Source organism: Pongo abelii, chromosome 5 (assembly GCF_028885655.2).
Source record: "Pongo abelii isolate AG06213 chromosome 5, NHGRI_mPonAbe1-v2.0_pri, whole genome shotgun sequence".
Taxonomy (NCBI): Eukaryota; Metazoa; Chordata; class Mammalia; order Primates; family Hominidae; genus Pongo; species Pongo abelii.
This window is the reverse complement of record NC_071990.2, coordinates 104,511,812-104,525,518: the sequence shown is the minus strand read 5'-3', so window position 1 is coordinate 104,525,518 and position 13,707 is coordinate 104,511,812. Positions and strand designations below refer to the sequence as shown.

The window sequence follows — 13,707 nt, the reverse complement described above, 5'->3', positions numbered from 1 at the left end:
AGAGGGTGAAGGTGCAGTTGGCAGTAAAATGAACAGTCAGAAAATGAGGTTATGGCCAGAAAGAATACATCATTGTCCATGGAAGACATTTCCAGTAGAGATTAAAAAATGGAGTAAGTGGAAAGAAGAAAGAACAATGTGAGACTTCTCCATTTACGTGATCTGAAGATTCAGATATATTATATCATATATAGAATCAGGAAGAGACCTCCTGTTTGAGATTCTATTTTACGGTCTCTTTCTGCCATATATATAGGAAGAGAAATACCATCATTATTCAAACCACACAAACTGGAACCCTGGAATTTTCCTAGAATTCTCTTTCATATTCATCTCCTTCCCCATACTGGCATTCCCACCTAATCAATAATAAAGTTGTATAGATATTAATTTTTAAATAAGCCTTGTTTCTGATCCCCTTGCTAACCACACTGACCTGATATATACCCTTTCATATTTTTATGGACACTATGATATGTGATTTCCCTGAGTTAAATCTTGCCCCTAGTTCAGATTATGTTTATTCTTCCTCCATGTGAAGAAATTTAGAAAAATCTGGCCACCAAGCTCACCTGGTTAAATTCAATCATTGTCTACCCAATGCTCTCTGTATAAAGTTCTGTTCAATAAATTGCATTCAAGGCCCACAATTATCTAGCTCTGACCACAGCCTCACTTACTTCCTAATCCTTATGTATCTTTGCTCATGTTCTTCATTTTCCCTGCATGCTCTTCCTGTTCTTCTTTACCTGCACAAAGTTATCTGAATCTTTCCCTGATTTGGGCCTGGATCTCTTTGGATTAAATCTCCTTCCTTGGTGTTCCTGGAACATAATTTAAGAAGAGTTCTTTATTGCGTTACAGTAAAAACATCCCTTTAGATTCTTCAACAACCCAACAGAACATAAATCTAACAATTTGCGTAAATCTCATAATCAGCATGTTAAATGAAAAAAAAAATCCAGATATTAAAGGCTACATACTTCATGAGTTCCCTTATATAATTTCTAGAAAACATAAAACTACAGTGACAGAAAAAACAGATCATTATTTAATTTTGAGAAGAAATCAAATGTAATTTACATGAAGGACAATTGTTACAAAACTGCAAGTGTTTTTAAAGAATATTCCCATAGATCAGTTCTAAATGAAGCCAATGATTCCTTTCAAACTGTATCTAGAATTGTGGAATTCTTATTAGTCAAAGTTCTTGCTGTGTATAAGCCTCACAATTCAGTACTCATTCTGCTCTGACTTTCATATTCAAAGACTAAACCACGGCAGCATATGAGCTGCATTGCTCCCCACTGCTTATTTTATCAAAGAAAAATGAGTAGTCAAAAGAGTCAAATATTTGTATGCCTTAGGGCAGATATTGCTGTTTGGATTTTAAGAAACATAAATTCTGAGTTCTCTGCCAATAACAGAACATGCCTACCACACATCTAGCTGTTTATTGTTTTAGGTTATCAAATGATCACATTTTCAATACAATGAATTAATTCTTATCATAAAATATTTTTCTGATAATTACTATATTTTGTCTACCCTAACTGTTTTTTCTTACTTCTGAAAACATTTCAGTGAACTGCATTCCTAAATAGGTGTCAGAGTATTTGGATCTTTAAAGGTATGGCATTAGATTAAGTAGTTAATTGTATTTTTGAGTTATTTAAATATAATTAAACAATCATGCTGTCTATATATTATTAAGACTTTTAAAAAGTTCTAATACGTCAACTTCTACCTCCTGAGGGAGCTGCAAATCATAGGCACTTATTTAAATTTGTAGTATATATTGATTTTTGACAACTTATTGAAATGAAAGTTTTTTTAGTCCTTTATGTGTTATCTGTAACCGTTTCAGAAATACCAATAGCAACTAGCCTTTAACTTTCCTGAACAACAATTCTTCTTCAATAAAATATTTATCTTAAAACAATAGAAATCCCAAATGCAATCATTTGGGAGATGTTTGGATGCAACTAAAGAAGTACCTTGAATCAAACTGGCTCATATAACAAAGCAGTGTTTCATTCCCAAAATGTGGTCCCCAGAACAGCAGCATCAGCATTGCCTGGGAACTTGTAGAAATGTAAATTTTTTAGCCCCATCATATAATAGATCTACTAAATCAGAAATCTGACGACTGGGCACTGCATTATTTGTTTTAACAGACTGCAAGATGATTCTCAGAATCTGCAATAAAAATATATTACATTACTTTAAAAACAGCAAACACAGACATATGGCAGTGTCTCATTTGTAACATTAATTTAGGGCTTGTGGACAGACACTGCCTGGAAAAAATTTTGAAGCGAGTATTGAGAACAAAATTTAATCTGAAACATAAGCTTTTGCTTAGGTATACAAACTATTTCAATACAAAAAGTGTTTGCATGGGTTTGCAAATATTTCCTAAAGAAACAATGAAGTTTTTGTTATTGTCGTTTTGTACTATAGCCTTATCTTCCTGAAAACAAACAAACAAGCAAACAAAATACCTGAAACAAATATTTGTCAAGAAGACAAATGGTCTTAGTCCTCAATTCTAGTTCTAAAAGTTTAATAATGTAAACTCATGTGGTTTCAATTTTTCATTTTGTCTTTAGTCATTCTTCAGCCCAAACGAGATGCTAGGACTACTCCACCTAAGCAGTTCATTGACTTTGCAGGATCAGTTTTTCAACTAAGAAGAAACTAAGGTTGATATGGTAGCACTTATTAATCAAAAATGTAAAAATATTATCTAATCTATAGGAAAATTTCTCCTTGTTAGTTTAAGAGTATGGGGGATTCTCTTGTATTGAAAGCATCTTTATTGTCTATCCACATATTTTTTGTCAATTTCTCAGTTAATGTAGAATAATTATTTGTTTTTCCAATATCTTTTTATCATAATGTATCTGCAAGTGTCATTTCTTTCTGATGTGATAGTCGAAGTAAGAATGTCTTGCTATTATCTGTAAAGCCAGCAGATTCTTTCTAGGTATTTTCTGCTTTTGTTTAGGTCTCTTTCATATTGTTCAGTTAGGAGTGGCAACATGGCCATGGGGTTATTTCCTTCAGCTTTTGCTTTCATATTAAATCCTCTATTTCTGTCTTAAGACCACTCACCAAGAATGAGGAGAGAACATAGGTTGCATCTCTTTCATGACCAACACCTGAATGTTTTCTAAAGGTTTTGTAAAGGCTATCCCTGATATCTGAATGAGAGAGAACTTCAAACATTACATGATTTTATTTTAACTGATGCCTTTTCCTTTCCAACTTTGAGTTAGGTTGCACAAAAATATCTTCTCTTTATGTGTCTTTGGAAATGTCAGGCTTCCAAAAAGAAAATGGGCAAATAGTCTCATATAAAATGATTCCACGTTTCTAATTTTTGTTTTTGTATTTTCTGTTTTTATGAAATTTATCTTTAGAATAATGAGGTATAATTTATTAATCCAGGGTTGACCACATAATTTGTGGGCTCAGTGCAGTATAGCAATTTAGGAATTCTGTTTTAAAATTATTAAGGATTTTGAGTTGACAAAACCAGGGTATTGACTGCACTGATTGTATATCCATGAAGCTGACTGAATTAATGCTTTCAAAGAACAAACGCGTGTACTTGTTTACTAATTAATTGTATTTTTTCAACTTGTTAAATTTCAGTGTATCTATCCTGCAATCTAGTCAGCCTCAGCATTTCTCAGCAATAAAAATGATCCTTATCTTGTTTTGTCATTTATTTTCTCCACTGGGATACCAGCAACTTCTCTATTCAGACTTAAATATGTGTCTTAAATTGGCACAAATTTTGTAGTTCCTATTAGGCCACCATTTATTGTAAATCTGCTGGACTGACATATATTCTTTTCTAAGTATCAACTCTTATGACAAACCACAGAGGCAAATCAACATAAGTGTTTTGTCATCAGTGTGCCATATTGGAATCCTCAATTCTGTACAACCTCAGATCTTAGAACACTGAAAAAAAAACCCATATTCTCATATATGTTCTCCATCAGTGATGTAATTAGTATAAATATTAGTTGACCATTAATATGTGGAGTTTTCTAATCTTTAGAGTACGGGACAGTTTCACTCTTTTTTTTTGTTGTTGTTTTTTTCTTGGTAGAGGAGGTATGTAAAGAGTTTATTCCCATAATTATTCTGAAAAACCTAACACCATTAAATAGTGTCCGCTTAGTCCTCTGTAGAGATATTTTTCCTTATCATGATTTTATATCATCTTACATTGAGCCATGCTAAATACTCACTAGTCGCCATCCATTCACTACCAGATAAAATTAAATGATCCCTAAGACATTCTCTCAGAACTTTCTTTTATCACTCTATAGTTTTTCCATGGATGTCTTCCATTATCATTGTTTCAACTTTATTTCATGAATATAAGTATCAAGATGTACTTTGTACTTTTAAGGCAAAATATGCATGTTTTTCTTTTATTTAAACTTGCATTTTCAATATTAAACCTCTTACCTTTCTACATAAAGTCATTCTCCATCTACACTGTATCAGTGTGTTACTTGAAAAGTTCTTCAAAAATGTTTATTGATTTATATTGTTAAAGCAAACTAAATATGGCCTGAGAATGACTACGTCCTTGTGGATGAACTGTAACCTAGTGTAACTGGCAAAAATGAAAACCTAACTTAATAGTATGCACCTGTAACAATAACTGAGTGTTGGCCAATCCCAGTGGCCATACTTCAGCCACTCATAGACTGCTGAGTGTTCAAACTGTGTTCAAGTAAGGCAAATGGTGAGCTGTAACCAACCTGTTTCTGTATCTCACTTTCGATTGCTGTACGTTACTTTACCTTTTTGTCTATAAATTTGTTTTGACCACGAGACACCCCTGGAGCTTCTGTGAATCTGCTGTGATTCTGAGAGCTGCCTGACTCGTGAATCATTCATTAAAATCTTTTACATTTAATTTGGCTGAAGTTTTTTTAAAACAATATGTATACCATTAAATACATGCATAAACCATACAACAAACATGAGCTTATTTTCACTGAAAGATTAACAAATTTTAAAATATCAAAATAATCCAAGACAAAACATATATGTTTTAGTTTTCTGTATAGTATAATTCTGATAAAGTTATTTACAGTGAAAAAAAACCATGATATTGCCTCAATTTGATTTGAACAGAATTTGGTTACTTTGATCTTTTGAAGTGTGTGTGTTTCTATGTGTGTATGTTTACCCTTATATAACTTTGAAATGGAGGTTTTATATTATGTGTTTTATATATATATATATGACTTGAAAAATTAATATTTTTTGAGTAAAGTTACAAAAACAACTTTTCTTAATTTGCATTATAGTCCTCATTGAGCAAATTAAAGAGCATTGTTTAAAATAACATTAAATTGAGTCTTTGAATAACATTTAAAAATAATATGTTTATAATTGATCAAAGTTACATTTCTATCTTTTAAAAATATGTTCAAATCTTAAAATTGTTCATTTTTTGACATCTAACTACTCACACTTTTAGGTTTAGAAATTTTCAGAAGGTGAGATTTATGCTTAAAAATATTATTGAAGCAACTTAGATTATTTAACAAGAAAAATAACACTTTAAATAATTTTGATATAATATTCTATATTTCATTTGACTGTTGATCAATCATTCAATGCCATTATTACAAAATAAAATAATTATAAGCATGTGAATGTTATTTATACTTAAGACTTTGAAGAAAAATTCTACATATATACTAATTTTCCATTGAAATACATTTTATTACTTTTATTCAAAATAAAAGATCACTAGTTTATAAGAAATAAGAAATATAATAGTATTGACAGTAGTTATTTCTCAGCTTTTCAATGATTATAATACTTAACTATATTTCAAACCAAAATATTAACATTTCAATTAAAGTTATTCATCACTTAACAACAGGAAAATGTTCTGAACAAATCTGTTGTTAGGCAATTTTATTATTGTGCCAGCATCATAGAGTGTAGGCTTACATAAATCTAGGTGGTATAATCTACTACAGATCTAGGCTATATGGTATAATTTCATGCTCCTAGGCTACAAAGCTGCACAGCATGTTGCTGTACTGAATACTGTAGGCAACTGGAATGCAATGATATTTGTGAATCTAAGCATAGAAAAGGCACAGCAAAAATATGATATAAAACATAAAAATGGTACACCTGTACAGTGCAGCTTTATGAAAATCTCATGTGACAACCATTGTATGTGCCGTCCATCATTGATCAAAATGTCATTATGAGGTGAATGATTACACATAGTTTGTAGTAATGTTTGACTAAGTATCACTTTCTTTCTTAGAAAAGTCTGTACAATTGAGTAGAAATATCACAAATTGAAATGAAAGATTCTCAAATTTAATTAGAAGGATCATCACATTTTTGTTCTAGATGCCTAGTTTGGTAGCCAATTCTGCTACTTTCCTACTATGTCATATCGAAAATATTGATTATATTTTCTGAAACTGTTTAGTTGGTTAAAAGCTTCTAAAATATTTTAAAATATTTTACAAATGTATTGATTGATTACTTGTTTCCATAAATAGGCATTCAATAACTACAATTTACAATTTAGTACTATACTAAACATACGTATTAAGTGCTTAGATTATAGAAATGATCACTTTTGAAAGGTTGGATTCATGGAGGAGATATAACATTTTTGTCTAAATAGAGTGCAATATGTGAGAATTACTGATTGTATCATCTACAAGGTAAAGTCAATAATTTTTCTAGATGCCAGGAAGACTTTCATGAGAAATTGAACTTTGAAATATTTTGAAGCAAAAAGCAGTGTTTCCTTTGTGTTTGAGGGTGCAGTTTTTAGATAGAAGAGAAATATTTACAAAGAATCCCAAGTACAAAACAGCATGTTATGCTTTCCAAAATGTAAAATGCTGTATGATACAAAGTGATTTATTCACAACTCCAAAATCAGAAAAGCTCAGAACATTGAGCTGTCTTTACCGTGTTTGGTGAAAAACTGAGACCCTACCCAAATTGACATATTCCTTTATAATCTTTATTTAACCCACTAAATATTTATATAACTTTGGTATAGAAATATTAATACACTTGGCTGGGCATGCCTGTAATCCCAGAACTTTGGGAGGCCGAGGTGAGCTGATCAATTTAGGTCAGGAGATCAAGACCAGCTGGGCCAACATGATTAAACCCTATTTCTACTAAAAATACAAAAAAAAAAAAAATTAGCCAGGCGTGGTGGCAGGAGAATCACCTGAACCCTGGAGGCAGAGGCTGCAGTGAGTCAAGATCACAATGCTGCACTCCAGCCTGGGCCACAGAGCGAGACTCTGTCTCAAACAAACAAACAAACAAAAACAGAAAGAAATATTAGTACACCTGACTTTGAGTGCTTCCCCAAACCCTTATACACGTTATATAATAAAATAATTTGCATTGTATTATATTTCCAAATTATAAATTTTTTCAAATTTTAAATATATCTGGCACCAAGAGTTTTGAAAATGGAATTACAAACCTCAATCATACCAATATAGTATTAAACATGTACCAAGGAAAACTGGTAAACAGTGATTGACATTATGCTATACAAATGGAATATAGTAGAAATTATTTTGCTAGGCTTATAATAGTAGTGTTTATTTTGTTACGATGGTCGAAATTTGAGAGAACAAACATCAATTTACTTTATACAACATTAATACAATGTGATAATGAGTGTTAGAGAATTTGAGATAATAAGAATGTTTATTTTTAATTTGTGATGCATGAACAGAAAAGCCATAGCCATGCATGTTGAAGTGCCTTTGGTGATGAAGGTTGCATTGTATTCAAACTGCAAATGTCCTCTCTCCAAAGGCGCTCTATCAGCTGGAAGCCGGACAGAGCAGAAACTCCTAAAAGATAAAGGAGAAGTTGTCAGCTACCAGTGAAAGGAATTTATTTTATCCCCCCACCCCACAGAGTGAGATTATTGAGTGATGTGACACCTGAGATTTTACAGTTAGTGTTGCAGGGAGCAAGCATTTGAAGTAGACAGCATCTAGTAGGGCCCCAGGAGAGAGAATATGGGCCAAACTTGAAGATCAAAGCTTGACTAGAAAAATCATTTCACAGCATGAAAAAAGTCAGAATATAAGAACTCACATGTTAAACTGCAAGATACTGAAATACACTCAAAGGGTCAAACCTTTCATGGCATGAAGGAATCGAAGTTTGCTAGTTTCATAAACCAGTTGCCAATTCAATTATTGTCATTGTTTATTGAAATTATTTTTATAATTCAGGGGCAAAACACTTGTCTTTTAAAAAGGGAATCTTTTAAAAAGGCAGTACGAGTATCTTTGGAGTAAGTGAACATCCAAAACCGTATACTAAGAAATAATATCAATAGGATAGATACTATTACATTATAAGTTGAATTTCTCATATGTAAATATGATCCCATTCAATTTTGAAATAGGATACATTTATTGTGATAGCACCATATTATAATTTTATGCTGCGTAAATAGATGATTTATGTAGATACAATTTTTAAATTAACTTCTCTATTTCACCTGCCCAGAGGGTTCATATATTAAAAATTATGTACTTAGCTGAAGGTCCTGGTTGTCTAAGCTTATGGGATAACCAGGACCATCAGCTAATTATATAATTTTTGATAACCAGGACCTAATTATATAATTTTTCTACAGTTTTGAATTATTAAAACTTTCAGTGTAATTATTTGAATAGATAACTTCACTAACTGATAACATTGTTTTATTTATAAATTATTTCATGGTTTTATTCTTTACCCATAAGTGGAAATTATATAATCAGGAATTTTCTTATTATAATATGTTGTACATCTTCTATTTTTTTCTGATAATGTTGATTTACTCTGTTTAGCTTATTTTAAAAATTTTATACAGTGAAATACACAGATCTGTTTTACAGATCTATTTTACAGAGTCTCTGTTTACAGAGAGTAATTCTATAAATTTGACTCTCACATTGTAAAACAGTATCTAATCAAAATAAAGAATATTTTCATCATGCCCAGAAGTTCCCTTTTGTCTCTTTCCAATCAATTCCAACTAACTATAAGCAACTTCTGTTTTGATTTCTAGCACATTAGATTAGTTTTGCCTGTTGCCAAATTTCTTATTAATGGGATTATACAGTAGATGATGATTTGTGACCAGCTTCTTTTGCTTTATATACGCATTTTGAAATTAATGTTATTATGTGTATCAATAATTATTTCTTATCTTTTGGTAGCATACAGTTGTTTAAATATCCCACAATATTTTATTTATTTTCTGCTTATGAACACAGGTTTTTTCTAGTTTTTAACTTTTATAAGTGAAGTTGCTAAAAATTTTTGGTGGACATATGTGTTCATTTCGCATGCAAAATATTTAGGGTATATTTAACTTTAGAAAGAACTGACCAATAATTTTGTGAGTAGTTTTGCCATTGTCTATTTCCATCAACTCCAGTTATTGTACATCCTTACCAACATTTGGCCTTATCAATCTTTATAATTTTAGTTATTCTAATGAATTTGAATTGATATTTAAATATGCTTTTAAATTACATTACCCTGCCTACTAACAATGTTGAGTACTTTTCCATGAGTATGTCAGATTTTTATATATCTTTCTTTATGGAGTGTCTTTTAAAATCATTTGCCCACTTTTTTTGGTTTTTTTTGAGACAGAGCTTCACTTTTGTTGCCCAGGCTGGAGTGCAATGGCACTATCTTGGCTCATTGCAACCTCTGCTTCACCGGTTCAAGTGATTCTCCTGCCTCAGCCTCCTGGGTAGTTGGGATTAAAGGCATGTGCCACCATGCCCAGCTAATTTTGTATTTTTTTTAGTAGAGACGAGGTTTCTCCATGTTGGTCAGGCTGGTCCTGAACTCCCGTCCTCAGGTGATCTGCCTGCTTCGGCCTCCCTAAGTATTGGGATTACAGGCATGAGCCACCATGCCCGGCCTGCCCACATTTTGAATTGTTCGCTTTCTCATTGTTGATTTGTAGGAATATATATATATAATCCATATATACATATATACACATACATATAGATACATAGATACATGTTTATATATACATAAAGATAGATAATATAGCCATATTTTTAGACATAACTCATTTGTTACATATATGTATTTCAAACAATTTTTCAGTATAGTTTTTGATTTACCTGTATTTACTTCCATAATGGGGTCTTTTGAAAAGCAGCAATGTCTAATTTGATAAATTACACTTCTTTATATTTTTCTTTTATGGTAGTGCTTTTTGGGTTTTGTCTAAGAAATTTTACCTATCCCAACATACTAAGATATTCTAGATTTTCTTTCCCAAATTTATATTTTTCCACATTTATCCAGTTGTTTCAGATTCAAAATCTTTTTTTGAATATTGTTGAAATTATGTTGATTGTATATATGTATGATTGGTTTGTAGATGCTCTATTCTGTTACATTAATCCATTTGTCTAGCTTTATATTATTTCTTAAAATCAGGTAATGTAAATTCTTTACTTTGATCATTTTCAAGATAGTTTTAGTCTTATTGTCTAGCAGATTTTGGAGTGATGGTTTTCACTGTGACCTCAGTTCTCTCATGGGTCTGAGAAGAGTCTATGATTTTCAGTTTGTCCAGCTTTCTTTTTTTTTTCCTTGTAAAGATAGGACAGATGAGTTCCTAGCGTTTACATGTTGAAGCTAAAACCAAAGATTCTTCTCTAAATCAAGTTCTGTTTATTTTTGTCTATGGCTGTGTGTTTTTATTGGTCTTTTATTATGGTTTGTAATAGTTGTATGAAAGCTAAACATATTTTTAGGACAGCAGACAAATAAATATATTTTATGCTTATAGGTGTGTCCATCTATCCTTCTGCTAGGTCTTTGGTGTGGTAGTTTCAATTAATTTACAAAGAGGTATTTCTGAGTTGAGTTTATGTGTGGTGTGTGGTGTGTGCGTGTGTGTGTGTGTTTAGTGTGTGTAGTGTGTCTGGTGACTATAATTAATCTCACTATATTATAGCCTCAAATACCTCAAGGTCTAGCTTGTGATTAAGGTGGGGCTGGTTTTACATAGGGTTTTTCTCTGTATCTGCTTTGCCCTCAGGCTTTAGGTCTTCCTGTTGTGTTTCATTCTGTTAGAATTGCCTTTGGAGACCAGGGAACACTCCAGAGGTTCACATTGTTATCTTTTAATTGTTCATGGCTACACTGATGGTTAATAACATTCTGTCTCATTAAGCCTTAATCTTAGGCATGATGTCCTTACATTGCAGAGAATCGCTTGTCCCAATATTCTTGTTTTTCCCTCATCTGTAGTACCAGGTAAAGCATTTATTCCTATTCTTTTTTGTTTAGTAGATAATATTTTGCTGTTCTGTTTCTCCAGAAGCAATAGTTTACCCTTGTACCTGCAGGATACAGTTTTGGTTGTTCTTTGCCCCCATAGACGATTTTCCCCATAGATGCTTTTGTTTCCTAGGAGAGCTAAACAGAAGGATCCTTGCAAAGTCTGTGGCCCTCCCACAGCTGCTGTTGCTCACCACCAAAGACATGTACTGTGATGGGTGTTGATAGGATTTGGCTGTGTTCCCACCCAAATCTCATCTTGAATTGTAGTTTCCATAATCCTCATGTGTCATGGGAGGGAGCCAGTGAAACATAATTGAATATGGGAGTGGTTACCCCCATGCTCTTCTCATGATAGTGAGTTCTCATGAGATCTGATGGTTTTATAAGTGGCTTTTTCCCCTTTGCTTGGCATGTGAAGAAGGACATATTTGCTTCTCCTTCTGTCATGATTGTACGTGTCCAGAGGCCACCTGAGCCATGTGGAACTGTGAGTCAATTAAATCTCTTTTCTTTATAAATTACTCAGTCTCGGGCAGTTCTTTATAGCAGCATGAGAATGAATTAATACCATAAATTGGTACGAGGAGTGGGGTACCACTCAGGTATCTGTAAAGATACCTAAAAATCTAGAAGCAAAAAGTGGGTAACAGGCAGAGGTTGGAACAGTTTGGAGGGCTCAGAAGAAGACAGGAAAATGTGGGAAAGTTTAGAACTTCCTAGTGACTTGGAAGGCTCAGGAGACAGGAAGATGTGGAAAACTTGGAACTTCCTACAGACTTGTTGAATTGCTTTGACCAGAATGCTAATAGAGATATAGACAATGAAGTCCAGGCCAAGGTGATCTCAGATAAAGATTAGGAACTTGTTGGGAACTGGAGTAAAGGTGATTCTTCTAATGCTTTAGCAAAGAGACTGGCAGCATTTTGCCCCTGCCCTAGAGATCTGTGGAACTCTGAACTTGAGAGAGATGATTTAGGGTATCTGGCAGAAGAAATGTCTAAGCAGCAAAGTGTTCAAGAGGAAGCAGAGCACAAAAGTTTGGAAAATTTGCAGCCTGATGATGCAATAGGAAAAATAAATAAATAAAAAACTTTAGGGAAAAATTCAAGCTCACTGCAGAAATTTTCATACATAATGATGAAGCAAAAAATAATCACCAAGATAAGGGGGAAAATGTCTCCAGGGCATGTCAGAGACCTTCATGGCAGCCCCTCCTGTCACAGGTGTGGAGGCTTAAGAAAGAAAAATGGTTTTGTAGGCCAGGCCCAGGGCCCTACTGCTGTGTGCCGTTGTGGGACTTGGTGCCCTGGCTAAAAGGAGCCAAGGTACAGCTTAGACTGTTGCTTCAGAGGGTGCAAGTCCCAAGCTTTGCCAGCTTTCACATGGTGTTGAGCCTGCAGGTGCACAGAAGTCAAAAATTGAGATTTGTGAACCTCCACTTAGATTTCAGAGGATGTATGGAAATGCCTGGATGTCCAGGCAGGAGTTTGCTGCCAGAGTGGAGCCCTCATGGAGAACCTCTGCTAGGGCAGTAGAGGGGGAACTGTGAGGTTGAACCCCACACACAGAGTCCCCACTGGGGCACTGCCTTGTGGAGCTGTGAGAAGAGGCTCACCATTCTCCAGACTCCAGAGTGGTAGATCCACCGATAGCTTGCACTGTGCATCTGGAAAAACTGCAGTACCAGCCATTGAAAGTAGCTGTGACAGGGGCTGTACCCTGCAAAGTCATAAGGATGGAACTGCCCAAAGCTATGGGAGCCCACCTCTTGCATCAGCAAAATTAGGACATTAGACATGGAGTCAAAGTAAAACTTTAGGGTTTAATGACTGCCCTGTTGGATTTTGGACTTGCATGGGGCCTGTAGCCCCTTGGTTTTGGCCAATTTCTCCCATTTGGAGTGGGTGCATTTACCCAATATCTGTACTCCCATTGTATCTAGGTAGTGACAACTTTCAATTTTACAGACTCATAGCCAGAAGGGACTTGCCTTGTCTCAGATGTGACTTTGGACTTGGAACTTTGGATTAATGCTGGAAGGAACTAAGACTTTGGGGGACTGTTGGAAGGGCATGATTGTGTTTTAAAATATGAGGACATGAAATTTGGGATAGGTTAGGGATGGAATTATATGGTTTGGCTGTGTCCCCACTCAAATCTCATCTTGAATTGTGGTTTCAATAATCCTCACATGTTGTAAGAGGGACCCAGCGGGAGATAATTGAATCATAGGGGCAGTTATCCCAGTGCTGTTTTTGTTATAGTGAGTGAGTTCTCACAATACCTGATGGTTTTTCAATGGTCTTTCCCTCTTTGCTTGGCACTTCT

General features: G+C 33.9%; 2 long non-coding RNA genes across 6 annotated transcripts in view; one reads left to right on the top strand and one right to left on the bottom strand.

Moving 5' to 3' along the window:
• Nucleotides 1–13,707, top strand: part of LOC129060006 (uncharacterized) — a 287,201-nt gene that overhangs the window by 79,847 nt on the left and 193,647 nt on the right. The window lies entirely within an intron of this gene.
• LOC129060008 (uncharacterized) overlaps nt 7,778–13,707 on the bottom strand; it is a 38,328-nt gene continuing 32,398 nt past the window's right edge. Inside the window, exon 4 of the long non-coding RNA XR_008526313.2 lies at nt 7,778–7,907. This is a non-coding gene — a long non-coding RNA (uncharacterized LOC129060008). The remainder of the gene's footprint in view (nt 7,908–13,707) is intronic.